Source organism: Schistocerca gregaria, chromosome 8 (genome assembly GCF_023897955.1).
Source record: "Schistocerca gregaria isolate iqSchGreg1 chromosome 8, iqSchGreg1.2, whole genome shotgun sequence".
NCBI lineage: Eukaryota > Metazoa > Arthropoda > Insecta > Orthoptera > Acrididae > Schistocerca > Schistocerca gregaria.
This window is the reverse complement of record NC_064927.1, coordinates 48729488-48744470: the sequence shown is the minus strand read 5'-3', so window position 1 is coordinate 48744470 and position 14983 is coordinate 48729488. Positions and strand designations below refer to the sequence as shown.

Here is a 14983-nt window from a genome sequence, read left to right as displayed (position 1 = left end):
AGGGACACTGTTGCTCCTGGGGTATCGACAAGGACCATTCGCAACCGTCTCCATGAAGCTGGGCTACGGTCCCGCACACCGTTAGGCCGTCTTCCGCTCACGCCCCAACATCGTGCAGCCCGCCTCCAGTGGTGTCGTGACAGGCGTGAATGGAGGGACGAATGGAGACGTGTGGTCTTCAGCGATGAGAGTCGCTTCTGCCTTGGTGCCAATGATGGTCGTATGCGTGTTTGGCGCCGTGCACGTGAGCGCCACAATCAGGACTGCATACGACCGAGGCACACAGGGCCAACACCCGGCATCATGGTGTGGGGAGCGATCTCCTACACTGACCGTACACCTCTGGTGATCGTCGAGGGGACACTGAATAGTGCACGGTACATCCAAACCGTCATCGAACCCATCGTTCTACCATTCCTAGACCGGCAAGGGAACTTGCTGTTCCAACAGGACAATGCACGCCCGCATGTATCCCGTGCCAACCAACGTGCTCTAGAAGGTGTAAGTCAACTACCCTGGCCAGCAAGATCTCTGGATCTGTCCCCCATTCAGCATGTTTGGGACTGGATGAAGCGTCGTCTCACGCGGTCTGCACGTCCAGCGCGAACGCTGGTCCAACTGAGGCGCCAGGTGGAAATGGCATAGCAAACCGTTCCACAGGACTACATCCAGCATCTCTACGATCGTCTCCATGGGGGAATAGCAGCCTGCATTGCTGCAAAAGGTGGATATACACTGTACTACTGCCGACATTGTGCATGCTCTGTTGCCTGTGTCTATGTGCCTGTGGTTCTGTCAGTGTGATCATGTGATGTATCTGACCCCAGGAATGTGACAATAAAGTTTCCCCTTCCTGGGACAATGAATTCACGGTGTTCTTATTTTAATTTCCAGGAGTGTATTTGACTAAGCACACAATTGAAATCTCCGCCAAAAATGACATCAGTGTAGTTGGTCCCGAAGAGGGGAAGGATCTCGTGGCGGAAAAATTTTGCACGGCGTTGCCTATTACTGGACCCAGAAGGTGCGTAAATATTAATCAGTCTTATGTTATTGACAGTTACTGCTATCCCTCTGCCGGTCACAAGTTTTGCCTCACAATTTGCAATGATCCCTTCTGTTAAGAGTAATGCTGTTCCAAGTTCGAAACCGTCCCCAGGGTTTATGAACGCGTTATACCCGGCTATGTGGTCTAACTCGATATCACTCACTTCCTGAAGCATTGCTATATCTATGTCAGCTGCGTATAACAAGTCTTGTAAGTTTTTCAGATTCAAATCGCTACGTATCTTATTGATATTGAGAGTCAGGATCTTGTAGGCCAGCAAGGTGGTCATTGATGTACCGTACGAAAGGAGTAGACGTTAGGATACGTCAGCTAGCTGTCAATTGGAGGCGCTGACAGTTTCGGTCGTTTGAGTAGCCATGGCCACGTGGACTTTCCTTCCATCAACTGCTGAGAGAGGGGGCAAGGAGCCAGTCGCGGGTGTTGAATCCTCCTGCATCTCTACATCATCTTCATTCGTTTCGCACTCGTCTGCCCAATTAGGAGAGGAAAGGGTGCCTACTGGTTCAGGAACTGGTGGATTCGTATCCGGTGACTCAGTGTGCTGAATCGGCGTCTCATCTTGTCTGCTGTCGGACGTCGCGGGAGGCTCCGACACGGTGTTGTCAGATCGTGGTGTGTCCCGTGAGCGGGAAGTCGAGGTGACAGCGTCAGCTGGTCCTTCTTTTAAATTCTGGCCGATTACTTTTGCTTTTCCCCCTCAAGCTCGGTGCTGTATCTTCCGCACCTTGATGAGACATCCTCCGTTTTTTATTTTTCTTCGGAGATTTATTACCGCGTATTACTGCGTCAGAGTACGGCATCGTTTCAGTGACTTGTTCGGACATGGTAGCAGGAGCCAGGGATACCTCCGTTAACTCAGCACCCTGTATGGGTTGTTCTATCGCCGTCTCACTGGTCCTGTTAGTGTCATGGGTTTCAGAAACAGCCATCCCGGACGTGACTGGAGTGTCCGGTGATCGTACATTAACTACGAGACTGGATCCGGCAGCTGGATCACGAATCGGATGTATTCCCGGCTCACCGCGGGCAACCGACACGTACGATGCCGGTAATGTTGACATTACGAGAGGGCGAAGACTCTCTCCGGTTGGAAGTTGAACTACACGAAGCTGTAAACATTCCGCACGCACATGTTCCGTCGAGTTACATCGGGCACATGTCCTAGGTTGGCCATCATACATTTCGACTGCACGGTACCCACAAACCGTGACGTACGACGGAATGTGTCGTTGCAAGTCTACTTTAAGCTGCCTGACGCCATTCAACACCGGATATTTATGAGCCGGAGACCAACGTTCAGCAAAGTTACTCAAAACTTTGCCATATGGCGATATCGCAACATTTATCTGATCGGCTGGTACCTCAAAGGGTAGTTCAAAAATGCGAATTGTTCGAAGTCCAAGCTCTGCGTGGGAAACAGTAACTGCACCCACATTGCCATCATTATGCTTAAACTTCAAACCGGAACTGAAGGAGTCAACAATTTTGTCACAAAAATCGGCATCTCTCATCTTGATATAAACTATGCTAGACAAAATCGACAAATGTATACCAATAATCTGATCGATTCCAATTTTCATCACGTCTTCGAGGAAATCCACGATTTCGAAAGAGGTTGATCGAGCAAAAGAATTATAGAAAGTTAACTTCAAAGTATCTATCCTCATAGCTTGTGTCATCACTGATTCATCAACGTCATTCATCACACGCAAGAGTAACCGCTGCTAGCGAGCGACTTACCCCGCAGAAGTAAACAAGCCGGCCGCAGCGCTGAGCACAGACAACCGCACGCCACGGCCGCTGCAGGCAGACCGCCATCTGAGCTACGCCTCCCTTATGACGAATTGAGCTACATACAGCCATATCAAAGTCACAGACCGTTGCACTCCAATTATTCCGCAGACAAACACTACTTACTATGTATCCGTGAGGGTGTCTTTCAGGTTTCATGCATTTTGTATCGAATCGTAGTTGGCCACAATGAAAGTGGCACGCATAACGACGAAATTAGAGTTCGGACACCGATCTGAGTATGACGAACGTGTTGTCTGCTCTCTACACTTCATTGAGGTTAAGCCGTGATACCTAAGACAGATCTGCACTCGATGACACCTCAATAACAGCCAGTCCCCACACATACATGTTGCTCTCCTTACGTCAGTATACATCATATCAGCCTGTGACGCTGGCTTTGCAACATCTTGCGTGCCTTTAGGTTCGCCGCGACCAACACTTACCATGCACTGACCACAAAATATGGAGGCGCCGGAACTTGAACCCGGGACCTTTCACATGCAAAGCGAACGCTCTACCAACTAAGCTACGCTCCCATGCGCGACTAAGCTGCGCTATTCTCCATTCTTTGCGACTCTGATGTGCACGGACACGATGGTTGGTTGGTTTGTAGTGGTGAAGGGACCAGAGTACAATGGCGCGGACACGTTCATATACACAAGAGTTCCAAGTAGTTCCGATGCTCTGGTATTACGAATGCAAATTCCGTCTGTTTTTAACGTCTTAAATTGAAAGGGCGGTCACAAATTGCTCCGTTTTCACTCCTTGTCAACAATCACACAGCACCTGAGGTAACAACCACAAATCGAGCCCCATTGTGCACTCCATTGTTCATGTCAACTCAGTGCCCCGCTCTTTACTACGGTGTACCCCTCTTGTCGTCCAACTGCAAAACACTGGGCCACAACAAGTTTCCGCGTCTCCATTGCACTGCGCACACTACGAAACGCTCCCCAAACTTGGCACTTAGCCATGCAGCCGACATTTCCGACACAACACGACGCTAACGCTAGTGACAGCCTTATTTATACTTCGACGTCGCGCCAAAGCGAATGAGCACATTTCGCCTACGGCCTAGGCCGCCCTGCTAGTGTGGCTGCTCGGTGTCTGCACGCAGCGAGGGGCTGCAAGCTTCCTGTGTTCGCACCTATGTCACCTGTGCTTGCTTGTCAGAGACAGACTATAGCAAAACATACAACTCACTCCATGAGGTGATTGCTACGACATCTGTCATCAGCAGTCACAACTAGCAACATCAGTAACAGCCGACCGCACGCAAAGAATGGGAATGTGCTGTGGGATTTACGTGAACTCGGCGCAAGGCAGATCTTTCCGACGAAGGCTTGAGAATGTATGGGAACACTTGTACTGTTTCTACATTAAGTGCAGGAGTGTGAGGAGGGGGCTTCCTGTTCACGAATAACAGCACGCTTGCCAATTGTGGATTCTAACCGTTCGCTTGTATCTGCCTAGACACATCTGCTGGCTTTGAATTATTCCACTTGCATGCCAAGGTGCGCATGTAGGTGTGTTAAAAATTCTGTAGGCAGTGGGTATCGATCCCAGTATCTCTCGCACGCTTAACGAGCTCTCTACTATCTGAGCTACCCCTCCCCCACGTTGAATGGTGCTACATACAGCCATATCTACGTCACAGACCCTTGCACTCCCATTATCCCGCGACAAACACTACTCTCTATGTATCCGTGAGGGTGTCTTTCAGGTTTCATGCATTTTGTATCGAATCGTAGTTGGCCACAATAGAAGTGGCACGCATAACGTCGAAAATAGTGTTCGGACACCGCTCTGAGTAAGACGAACGTGTTGTCCGCTCTCTACACTTCAATGAGGTTAAGCCGTGATACCTAAGACAGATCTGCACTCGATGACACGTCGATAACAGCCGGTCCCCACACATACTTCTTGCTCTCCTTACGTCAGTATACATCATATCAGTCTGTGACGTTGGCTTTGCAACATCTTGCGTGCTTTTAGGTTCGCCGCGACCAACACTTACCATGCACTGACCACAAAACATGGAGGCGCCAAGGCTTGAACCCGCGACCTTTCCATGCAAAGTGAACGCTCTACCAATTTTTTTTTTTTTTCGGGCCTCCATCCACCCCTTCTAGCCCGTTCTCACGCTCGCCAAAATTGCCTTCATCGGCTATGCTTCTCCGCCATAAAAAAATCACCGTTTAAATTAAATAATTTTCGTGTAACAGTTTAATGCTCTTCAGTATGCATTTGGATAGTTGGTTAACCCACTATATTGGATGTGGGGATTAAACAAATGAAATCTTCTGCGAGAATGTGAGTAACTCATCACAACGTCCAAGGAAGACTGCACATGTGAAAATAAACTGGAGGGTGATGGAGTCTTCCGCAGCAAGAAGGAACAAACCTTCTCTTCCTCTTTTATGGGAGATTCAAACATAAAAGAAACACGTCTTCTGTGCAAATAAACGAATCTTCCTAAATAAGTAAGAAAAGAATAATTCTAATGTGGATATTAGATCTCCGAAATTCCACGGCGTTCTTGTAGAACAGTCTCGTATTGCTGTTGACAGGTGAGGCATCGCCCCCCAAAGTGTCACCACTGTCGGGGCGGTCCGTCGCATATTCGTGACCGTTCGATTCCGGCAATCCGAATCCCAGTTGCGGCCATTACAATTCTGAAGGGGCCATCCAGCAGTATTTTCGTACTGCAAACGTCGCCCTGGATGAATATCTCTCTACGTTAATGTTCGGAGTAGGAAAGAAGCATACTTTTCTCTATATTTGTCTATTCGTTGAAGTTTCTGGTGTTGAGTTAGTAGGTATAACCAATAGTCTTCTTTATTTTTTTCTGCCGCCGATAATATATAATACACCGTCTGACCTTGAAGCCAATTGACTGCTCGTCGTTTTGCGGGGGGGTATGGAACGGCATCGGGAGTGAGGAGTCCAGCTGGAGTAATCATCCTAGGTGCAGTACGCAGCATACTTGAGAGCTTCCGTGCAAAGAGAATCCAGATGTCCTTCACATCGTCGCACAGAAAGCGATGTTCGATGGTATCTAGTAAAGTACAGTGAATGCAATTCGGAGTGTCGGCCAAGTGAATCATGTGTAGCTTTGAATTTGTCGGTATGATCCTATTGACCGCCATGTACCACGTAGACCGCACCTGCGATGGTAAGTGTGCGTCGTAAATGTTTTCCCAGATCTTTGCCCAATTGCAGTCTTTATACTTTACTTCTATTCTGTTCCGCGGTTTACTGTCCGTCAGGCTGCTGTAAAGCGCTCTGACCCTGTAAAGATCATTCTCAGGTATGGTGCATTGAACATAGCTGTAGTCTAGGAAAAAATTACTAAAGTGGCAAAATGCAGTCGGGATGTGACTTACGTTGACAGGAGGCGTCATGCTGGCTGGTGCAATTTCATGGAGAAGAAGGGCCGTTAAGGAATGTGGTGATCGTTGCCATTGTTTATACACGTTGCTGATATATAATGCTTTCGCTTTGTGGTAAACATCAGTCAGATTGAGGCCGCCCTTTCCCATGGGGAGCGTCAAGGTTTCAAATGCGACTTTGAAAATTTGTCCCCTACTGACAAAGTGGCCGAGCACCGCAAGCATGCGTTGTGCTATGACTTTTGGTATTGGGAGGATTTGCGCTACATAATTGACTTTTGAAACGATGTAAGTATTGACTAAATGCACTCTTTGTATGGCGTTGAAATTTCGCAAATGATGTTGCCGTATGCCGGCCCGGATTTGTGCCAACAATCTCCTATAGTTAAGAGCGGCCGTGCAGCGGATGCTGCGCGTGTATTCAATGCCGAGACATTTAAATGTTGCCATCCTTTTTAGTGAACGGCTATTGCCAAGTTCTAGTCCCCTACCAAGTGCCATAACGCCAGACATTTTACAGTTGACTTTCGCTCCTGAGGCGGCTTCATAAGTGTTTATCAGCTGAAACGCGCGTTCTAAGTCTTCACCTTTCGTTACCACGAAACTGACGTCATCCGCAAATGCCTGGCAGACAATCTTCTGGCCATGTATACGTAATCCCGGAATGTCTTGCGTCAGGGAGAACAACAAGAGTTCAAGAGCAACTGCAAACAAAGCCATTGACAGCGGGCAACCTTATCGTACCGACCTAGTGATGGAAATAGGTTTACTTAGTTGTCCGATGAGACAGATCTTGGATGTTCCGTTTCTCAGCAGGAGTGTAACAGTGTCAATAACTTTTCGTGGAAAATTCATTGCTGCCATCGCGCACAGAAGATATGAGTGACTTTATCGAATGCTTTTTCAAAATCTAGCGAGACTAGAGCGCATCGGATGTCACAAGCTATGATATCTCTATATTCGCTTAACGTCTGCTGGATGTTTCTAGTTTTCCCAACGCTCGTTTGATAGGCCCCCGTGACAGTACTGAGTACCGTACTGAACCGCTGCATCATGACCCGCGCGAATATCTTATAATCCGTATTAAGTAATGTAATCGGTCGGAGATTGTCGACTGTCTTGCCCGCTGGGGTTTTGGGGACCAATACCACTATGCCCTCACAGTATTCCCTTAGGATATCATCTCCAGCGTTTAGGATATCATTACAGACCATGGTCATCTTTGGAACTAAATGGTGTCGAAAAGTTCTATAAAACTCGGCCGGTAATCCGTCGGGGCCAGGCGATTTATTCTGTGGGCTCCCTCCAATGGCGTCCGCTACTTCATCGTCAGTTATTACTGCAGCGAGGCCGTCTGATTCTTCCGTGCTCAATGTCGCAAAACTGCGTGCCATGAGGGCTTGCTGCGCCGCTATATCCACAGGGTGTTCCGTTAACTGTGCTGTGAAATGTTTATAAATCTCGTCTCGTATGTCGCGCTGTTGGTGTAAGTGTCGACCATCTGCAGTGTGCAGTTCTGTCAATATTTTCTGTGCCCCCTTTTCTGTTCGCGAATAACATGATACATTGATGTCGTTTCATCCTGTACGGCGTTTTGCAGGCGTGTCCTGACTTTACAGCCTTCCAATTGCTTCCGTTTCAGGGTTAAAATCGTAGCCTGTATTCGTTTGATATGCATACGATTTGCTATTACCGTTGCATCTTCTCGATATAAATCCCTTAAACACTGAAAGTAGAATTACAGGGTTTGCTTCAGCCAGGCACGTCGATCTCTGGAATAATTCTTCATCGCTTTTGTTAAGGCGGGTTTTGCACATTTTACCCACCACGTAATGGCAGAGTCGTACGCGGGAAACTTACGTTCGCATTCTGCCCACGTGTTGCGGAAGACTGTGTGACACTCGGGTTCTGTTAAATGCGCTACATTTAGTTTCCAGGGTCCCCTTGCCCTGTACGTCCCTTGTTTGGCTAAATTGACGGTACATATATATGCCACATGATCTGTAAAGACAGTCGGCCATAGCTCTGCCTGCAAAACATGTTCCCTCATATTTGCTGATGCGTAGATTCTATCGACGCGGCTATCTGAGTGACCAGTAACGAATGTGAATCCGGGCCTGTCACCGTGTCTATGCTCCCATATTTCTATTAATTTTAACTCTTCAATGATGGTGCGAAGCTCGGCGGACGGATTGAAATTTGGTGTCTGGTCTTTGGGATTGAGTACACAGTTAAAATCACCAGCGAATATAAGTTGGTCTGAAGGTGGTGTGAAAAGTGGCACAATGCCATCTTTAAAAAACTGCTCTCTGTCGTCGTCTCCCACAACGGGAAGGGGCGTAGAGATTAATAAATCTGGTAGTATCGATAGTAGTCGCTATACCTCTGCTATTCGCCAGGCGTTCGATATGTGACATCACTATCCCTTTCTTAGCCATGATCGCGGTCCCTAGTTCAGTGCTTCCAGGATTAACGACGGCATTGTAACCTGTGATACGGTCAAGGTTAATATTGGTCACTTCCTGCAGCATAATGAGATCAATATCAGCGGCATAGAGAAAATCTTGAAGGTTTTTTAAGTTGAGTGGGCTATTGATCTTACTGATGTTCAATGTCGCAATGCGGTAAGCTTGCAAAGACGTCATGAGATCAGAGGTCTAGGTGACAATATGCCTACTATTGATGTTCATGGCGAATATCATCTAAAAGAAGTCCGCGTCATCAGCCACTGCACCGACGCCGGCGGTAGCCGTTTGTTGCTGGTGGGACACATCTGCTTGAGCTTCTGATGACGGATGCTCTATACCGCGCCGATCCCGTACTAAATCTTCTTCCCGACCACCCTCTTCAAAGTCTTCTGACCAATCGCACACGAACTTGTCAGCGTTCATATCGCAATCCGAGAGCTTGGAACATTCAGGCATAGGGTTCGGATCCAATGTATCGGCCACCGCAGGGTCCCCTGAGGGTAATCGTCCGTGATCAGTGTCTGATTCGTCCGTCCGAGATTTTCTTGTCGTTTTGCTGGTTGCCGACGACGGTGGGTCAGTCACTTCAGTCAGTTTCTGCCTGACGTGGTTCGTCTTCTCACGCAATATTGGCGCCTTTGCTTCTGCCCCTTGATGTGCTAGCCGGCGTTTCTTCTGAGATTTGGGAGACCGCGGGGGCTGGTGGCCAGCCATCTCGTTCGACTCCATCCGGTCCACGTCGGACTTGTCGTCTCGAACCGGTACGCCCGCCGGAATACTTTCGGTGTCCTGTGGGTGCCCCAGCTACGAGTGAGTATTGCCCTCCTTCTGGGTATGTGAAGAAGGAACATTCGGTACATCGTTCGCTTCCATCGGTGTAGCGCCTTCGTGCACTGCGCGCAAACCCTCTAGCGAAACATCTAAACTAGGTTCCGAGGTGACATTAGCCCGGACGGCGGCGACGTATGATAATGGCAAAGTAGACGTCGGGCCGCGCAACTCAGGCTCACCGGCCGGTATTTGCGCCATGCGTCGTTGGACACACTGAGCACGGATATGTTCTGTGGACCCACATTCCGCACAAGTTCTCGGCTGCCCGTCATAAAGCACTATGGCCCTGTAGCCACACACAGTGATGTAGGGCGGAATGTGCTTTAACATATCTATCTTCACCTGACGGACACCTTTTAGCACCGGGAAAATATGCATAGTCGACCACTTTTCTGCCGTATTGCTGATGACTGTTCCATATTCCCTCAATTTGGCATTAATCTGGTCAGCGGAAATTTCAAATGGTAATTCAAATATGCGAACAGTTCTCACTCGGAGACCGGCAAGCGAAATTCTGACTTCACCAACATTGCCGTCAGAATGGTGGAACTTCAACACTCCTCCACAAGATTGAACGACCTCTTCGCATTTCTCGGGTTTCAACAATTTTAGGTACACCGAACTGCTAACGATAGATAGGTGAATGCCAATCATATCATCAATAGTGATTTTCATGACGTCTCTAACAAATAACTAAACCGCAAAGGATTTGGGTCGTGCATAATGAGGGTCGAAACTCAATTTCAATGTGTCTTTCCGTATAAGTTGATCCATTATAGTCGATTGCAAATCATCACGCCACAATAAAACAACGTAGCAATGCGCACACTCACCAAACAGCACGCGACCGCCACAGCCGAGAGCGAAAACAACCCGAGTCCGACCGCAACGGCCGCTGCCGGGTGACTGAAACTGAGCTACGCTCCCATGCACGACTAAGCTGCGCTATTCTCCATCCTTTGCGACTCTGATGTGCACGGACACGATGGTTGGTTGGTTTGTAGCGGTGAAGGGACCAGAGTACAATGGCGCGGACACGTTCATATACACAAGAGTTCCAAGTAGTTCCGATGCTCTGGTATTACGAATGTAAATTCCGTCTGTTTTTAACGTATTAAATTGAAAGGGCGGTCACAAATTGCTCCGTTTTCACTCCTTGTCGACAATCACACAGCACCTGAGGTAACAAGCACATCTCGAGCCCCATTGTGCACTCCGTTGTTCATGCCAACTCAGTGCCTCGCTCTTTACTACTGCGTACCACTCTTGTCGTCCAACTGCAAAACACTGGGCCACAACAAGTTTCCGCGTCTCCATTGCACTGCCCACACTACGAAACACTCCCCAAACTTGGCACTCACCAATGCAGCCGACTTTTCCGGCTCAACACAACGCTAACGCTAGTGACAGCCATATTTATACTTCGACATCGCGCCAAAGCGAATGAGCACATTTCGCCTAAGGCTTAGGCCACCCTCCTAGTGTGGCTGCTCGGTGTCTGCAGGCAGCGAGGGGCTGCAAGCTTCCTGTGTTCGCACGTATGTCACCTGTGCTTGCTTGTCAGAGACAGACTATCGCAAAACGTACAACTCACTCCATGAGTTGATTGCTACGGCATCTGTTATCAGCAGTCACAACTAGCAACCCCAGTAGCAGCCGACCGCACGCTAAGAATGGGAATGTGCAGTGGGATTTACGTGAACTCGGCGCAAGGCAGATCTTTCCGACGTAGGCTTGAGAATCTTATGGGAACACTTGTACTGTTTCTACATTAAGTGCAGGAGTGGGAAGAGGGTGTTTCCTGCGCACAAATAAAAATACGCTTGCCAATTATGGATGCTAATCGTTTGCTTGTATCTGCCTAGACACATCTGCTGGCTGTGAATTATTCCACTTGCATGCCAAGGTGCGCATGTAGGTGTGTTAAAAATTCTTGAGACGCTGGGTATCGATCCCAGTACCTCTCGCACGCTAAGCGAGCTCTCTACCATCTGAGCAACGCCTCGCCCATGACGAGTTGTGCTACATACAGCCGTATCAGCGTCACAGACCCTTGCACTCCCATTATTCCGCAGACAAACACTACTCTATATGTATCCGTGAGGGTGTCTTTCAGGTTTCGTGCATTTTGTATCGAATCGTAGTTGGCCACAATGGAAGTGGCACGCATAATGTCGAAAATAGAGTTCGGACACCGCTCTGAGTAAGACGAACGTGTTGTCCGCTCTCTAGACTTCAATGAGGTTATGCCGTGATACCTAAGACAGATCTGCACTCGATGACACCTCGATAACAGCCGGTCCCCACACATACATCTTGCTCTCCTTACGTCAGTATACATTATATCAGTCAGTGACGCTGGCTTTGCAACATTTTGCGTGCCTTTAGGTTCGCCACGACCAACACTTACCATGCACTGACCACAAAACACGGAGGCGCCGGAGCTTGAACCCGGGACCTTTCACTTGCAAAGCGAACGCTCTTCCAACTGAGATACGCTCCCATGCACGACAAAGCTGCGCTATTCTCCATCCTTTGCGACTCTGATGTGCACGGAGACTATGGTGGGTTGGTTTGTAGCGGTGAAGGGACCAGAGTACAATGGCCCGGACACGTTCATATACACAAGAGTTCCAACTAGTTCCGATGCTCTGGTATTACGAATGCAAATTTCGTCTGTTTTTAACGTCTTAAATTGAAAGGGCGGTCACAAATTGCTCCGTTTTCACTCCTTGTCGACAATCACACAGCACCTGAGGTAACAAGCACATCTCGAGCCCCATTGTGCACTCCATTGTTCATGCCAACTCAGTGCCTCGCTCTTTACTACTGTGTACCACTCTCGTCGTCCAACTGCAAAACACTGGGCCACAACAAGTTTCCGCGTCTCCATTGCACTGCGCACACTACGAAACGCTCCCCAAACTTGGCACTCACCCATGAAGCCGACTTTTCCGACTTAACACGACGCTCACGCTAGTAACAGCTTTATTTATACTTCGACGTCGCGCCAAAGCGAATGAGCACATTTCGCCTACGGCTTAGGCCGCTCTCCTAGTGTGGCTGCTCTGTGTCTGTAGGCAGCGAGGGGCTGCAAGCTTCCTGTGTTCGCACCCATGTCACCTGTGCTTGCTTGTCAGATACAGACTATCGCAAAACAAAGTAATATAATTAACTAACTAACTAACTGTGCTTGTAAGTGCTCACTCTCTACCATTCAGTTGACTAAGAATGGAAGACCAACTTTACCAAAACGTTTTTTATATTTTGCAGCGACTGAAGTTGCAAAGTTCAATGCTACAGTTTTCCATTTCTTTAATTTTTGTACAAATTCGAAAGAGAGAGAGAGAGAGAGAGAGAGAGAGAGAGAGAGAGAGAGAGAGAGAGAGAGAGAGAGGGAGGGAGGGAGGGAGGGAGGGAGGGAGACTGTGATATTTTGAGCATTATTTATGCAAATTATGGAATTGAGTGTGAGAGAAATAAAATTTCTGCCCTTTTTGCAAATGGGCTTCACTCTTCCAGATTATTTTCTTAACGTACCTTTAGCTAAAGTCATGAAAGTTAAAATGTCTTGTGATAGAGAAAATAACCGATCACAAAAGAAACATTTGAAGAGCTCTTTTCAAAATACATAATGGAACATGAAACCATTACCAATTTGTCATAAGAAATGTTACAAATTAGTACAGCTGCACATAATACATAAAATCCTTAAATATTTAAATCTGTGGTTAAATTTTCTCAATAAATTAATGACTGAATGCTTTGAGAAAGTGTGATCAATTAACAATGTACTTGTGCACGTACATGCAGCCATTAAAGCTCTATTGGATGCGCAACATTATCAAATTACTTAAGCAACATTGCTGGGTCACCTACCGCCAGAGAATATTAACTATGTAATATATTACATGTATTATGAACCACTAGACAAAATGAAAGTCAACAGCAAAAGCTTTCAGATGCATATGATCTTGGATGCTCACCTCTTAAGCAATGACTTGTGTGCATTTGCTAATTTAAATGTGGAATTGGCTTTAAGTTTGATATTGCTTGTTGAATGCAAACCAAACATCAATGTAAAGAATAGAAACAGTAAAACTAATAATTCACAGTATCATCCAGTTCCTGGCCTAGGTAAGCAAAGTGTTCCAACAAGATACTTGATCATAATCCAACACATATCATCTGTCACATGTGCAAAACTATAATTTCACTTCCCATTACTGTGCTTGTGTATGTTCCAGCACAATGTTGACACTATAAAGTGCACTTCCATAAACATATCTACAGCAAAAAGAAGGTTCAATTGCTTCTCGGTATTTATGATATTATACACGTTATCGTCGTACAATGTGTGTTTTGAATGGGAGTCCTAGTGCACTGTATATCCTGTGGATGCACCTGCAGTTATTTACAAGCTCTTTGACAACAGACTAATTGTTCGAAAAACAGTGAGATGGGGGTGGTGGTGGTGGTGGTGGTGGTGGTGGTGGGCTGCAGTCTTGTGATAGACCATCATAGCAACAATTGTTAGGGACACAGAGCAGTGGAAGGTGTCATGGGAGGCCTTTGAACACGAGTGAGACCCTAGTTACTAGTAACAAACATAACAAATAAACATAAATAAATAAATGAATACACCTTTGGTTGTTATTACCCATGCCCTCGGACCATCTCAAATCATTGATGTCTGCTTGACTGTGATATTCTTGGGTTTCTGATTGTGAATGGATGTCTGTAACTGAGGTATTGTAAAAAGTGTTTGTCTTATATGTCAAAAATGGCAAATTAATCCAATGTTGATTTCTCTCTTGTCATGCTGATAATGGTGAAAGTGTTAAAGGAACTTTCCTTCGTCCACATGGACTGTCCTCCAGTGTAAGCTCTGCAAGATTCAGCAAACATCTGCATTATGCAGATAATTTGACTTTCCATCTGTGCATGTCGCATATCTGGCAGATTCATGAATTTCTAGGTATCCTGTGTTGATGTTGTTGTTGTTGTTGTTATCTTCAGTCCTGAGACTGGTTTGATGCAGCTCTCCATGCTACTCTCTCCTGTGCAAGCTTCATCTCCCAGTACCTACTGCAGCCTACATCCTTCTGAATCTGCTTAGTGTATTCATCTCTTGGTCTCCCTCTATGATTTTTACCCACCACACTGCCCTCCAATACAAAATTGGTGATCCCTTGAAGCCTCAGAACATGTCCAACCAATCGATCCCTTCTTCTAGTCAAGTTGTGCCACAAATTCCTCTACTCCCCAATCCTATTCAACACCTCCTCATTAGTTATGTGATCTACCCATCTAATCTTTAGCGTTCTTCTGTAGCACCACATTTCAAAAGCTTCTATTCTCTTCTTGTCCAAACTATTTATCATCCATGTTTCACTTCCATACATGGCTACACTCCATACAAATACTTT

General features: G+C 46.9%; 2 non-coding genes across 2 annotated transcripts; both read right to left on the bottom strand.

The window, feature by feature from the left end:
• Positions 1-3326: 3326 nt before the first annotated feature.
• On the bottom strand, positions 3327-3399 carry Trnaa-ugc (transfer RNA alanine (anticodon UGC)). Its single transcript has one exon. It is a non-coding gene; the product is annotated as a tRNA-Ala (tRNA).
• An 8585-nt stretch (positions 3400-11984) lies between these two features.
• On the bottom strand, positions 11985-12057 carry Trnaa-ugc (transfer RNA alanine (anticodon UGC)). Its single transcript has one exon. It is a non-coding gene; the product is annotated as a tRNA-Ala (tRNA).
• Positions 12058-14983: the final 2926 nt, after the last annotated feature.